This window comes from Lygodium microphyllum, chromosome 18, assembly GCF_053477565.2.
Source record: "Lygodium microphyllum isolate KBCC chromosome 18, Lygodium_microphyllum_v1.1.10, whole genome shotgun sequence".
NCBI classification, from domain to species: Eukaryota; Viridiplantae; Streptophyta; class Polypodiopsida; order Schizaeales; family Lygodiaceae; genus Lygodium; species Lygodium microphyllum.
The window spans coordinates 100,731,258-100,734,023 of record NC_141152.1 but is presented as its reverse complement, the minus strand read 5'-3'; the positions used below and the strand labels follow the sequence as shown (position 1 = coordinate 100,734,023).

The 2,766-nt window shown below is 39.3% G+C and overlaps 1 non-coding gene across 1 annotated transcript; it reads right to left on the bottom strand.

Annotated features, from left to right (window-relative positions):
• Window positions 1-1,746: 1,746 nt before the first annotated feature.
• On the bottom strand, window positions 1,747-1,815 carry LOC148021203 (small nucleolar RNA SNORD36). Its single transcript, XR_015694804.1, has one exon. It is a non-coding gene; the product is annotated as a small nucleolar RNA SNORD36 (small nucleolar RNA).
• Between the last annotated feature and the right edge of the window lie 951 nt (window positions 1,816-2,766).

The window sequence follows — 2,766 nt, the reverse complement described above, 5'->3', positions numbered from 1 at the left end:
ATTAGTCAGTGTCATTAGGAATATTTTTTCCGTTGTGCATGTCTTTTTGTTTACATTTTGCATAACACACAAGCACATGTAGATAGGCTAGGCACAGTTCTTCAGTGCATTCATAATTTTTGTGTGGAAGCATCATTTGATTGATTGCATCGCTTGGATCCAACATTGCATATTTCCTTGAATCATGAGTGGATGAGCACAAAGTTTTATTTTATAGCATATTTTTAACAGGGCACATTCTACTGCAACACTTGTTGAAGTGATCAACCCAAAGAAAAGTCATGGATTTCAAAGATAGATAGCATGGAAATTCTTCTTCTCATGGGTATCCCCCGCTCGAGCCATCTCCTGAGATGCCATATATGCTCTATATGCAATGCGATCTCTGTCCATATCCTGAAATCTGTGTAGGAAGCAAACTGTCTGAAATAATGCCTCGACTAGCATGGGCAGTGTGGCAAGCTCTGCTCGCACAATGTCATGTGGGACTGAGGCCTTGCTGCGAATCAATCTAGATATCATGATCACCTGAGGTCTCTCCATCAATGTCCATACATAATCGGCAAGGCCTGGTGGAACCCCAAGAGGAACACCAAGGAAAAGGGAATCCTCTTGCAAGAAAATCTATCTTGTAACATCAACAAGCTTGTTTATCATGTTTCATATGATCACAATGAAGAAAAGAACACCAGGCACAACAAATCTTCATGCAGCATCATGTAGATCTCCCACGGTTTTAATAGAATCAACCATATTCTTCAATATCTTCATAAAATCCATCAATAGAACAAAGAAAGCAAAGGAATACACCATCTTTGAATGGAAATACATCACATAGTATTCATCTTCATAGTCTTCATAGTCTTCTCCCTCAATCTCTCATATACAATCACTCTGTTTGAGTAGAATTGGCTATCTCTGACTCTCTCTCTATCTCACTCCATCAATAATACATCATATCCTCACTACAATCTCTCAAAATTACTCTCAATAATCACTCTTAGGTCGTGGATACCCCTCCCAAGAGGTATGTCTGATATGAAGGGTCACCAGAGCCACTACAGTGTCTCTTCACAGCTCACTACTGTCACTTCACTCTAGTCTTCACTTGAGTCTTCAACAGCTACTTCTTCCACTTCTTTCAGCTCTTTTGCACTTGTATTCACCTCTTTCCAAGGCTAGAAAACTTTCCCCAAAGTCACACATACATTCCACAGAACACTTACAGAAGCATACAGAACAGTCTACAGAACAGTACCAGAACAGCTACAGTACAGAACAGAACAGAGACAGAACAGAAGCAGAAGCTCTACAGAAGACCTACAGAAGATTACAGAAGATCATCAAAACCACATAACTCACTCTCAAACCATTTCAAACTCTCACAAACCATTCAATAAGCTTTCTCAAGCTCTCAATCTTCATCAATCAATACTCCTTCCCTCCTTACAGAAGACAATCAGAACAAAACAGACCAAAACAGAACAAAACAGAAGGTATACAGAACCATGCAGAACCTATCAGAACATCACAGAACCACCAACAAACATCACGAACTTCCAAAACACAATCAATATCATCTAAAACACTCTTAAACCACTTCCAAATCAATCAATCATCCCATAAAATCAACCATTCAGCTCTCCAAAAACAACAAAAATCATCCAAAAAACAAGTCATTTCAACACTCAACATATCCCCAGACTTAATAAGGAAGCGTCCTCGCGACCCAGGAAAAAGGGAATACAAGTTCAGGGAAAAGCTCAACTTTTGATCTTCAATATCTTTTCACAAAGAATCCATCCACCACGACCCCAACTTATAACCTGTTTCTGATATAAAATTACAAAGAAAGGAAAACTCTTTATACATTAACACCTCTGATCAAACTAAAAATCTCCACAAATTTGTAAAGGATATAAGAGTTTGCTTCTTCTTCTTCAGCATCAGCTTCAACTCTCCAACCACGACCCCATCTCTACAAATCTCCAAAACATAGCGCGTACACGAAATCCCATAGGAAACCACCACGTTCGTTTGACATAAAGGAACTCACAACACAAACACTAATACACAACACAACCATCTGAATGACTCCTCAAAAAGAGAGTTTTGCATTAAAAGCTTCCACTATACATCGGAAAGGTATCAATGAAGATGATCCCTCTTAAAAGATTGATGTTGTCGGAATCGATCCATAGATAAGGATTCATCTACAAAGTTTTTAGGAGGATTTTGAAAAAATTGGAGACAGCACATCCTTTCCAACAGGACCAGGTATCTGCTAGGCAAACAGAGGGCATGAAAATACAATATCTCCAGCTGTTGGGAATCAATGCTAACATTGACATTCATGCACAACTTTGGAATAGGCTTTGAATCAGTATGAGAGTGCCTATACATATACGCCAGGTACCAAGCAAAGTGAGCAGTTAATCTCACTGAGGGATCTACAGACTGTGAATATTGTTGGGCAAAATGAACATAGTTTTGATAAGCTTGACTGGAAGCTGTCCATTCTCCTGGAATTACTGGCCAATTAATCTGCGGTCCTGTAAGGCAATCATCCGAACTCCATCCCCTTCTTCTGGAAATCTGATTATCAAAACCGTCACAGTCACTAACCAACTGAGGTGGTTGAGATATGGAAGTGTTAGGAGAGGGTAATGGAATAAGGGAAAGTGGATGAAGGGAAGGATAGGAAAAATCATAAAAGGAAGAAAAGGTTAAAGAAGGAGTGGCAGAAATTTGTAAGGAATCACTAAG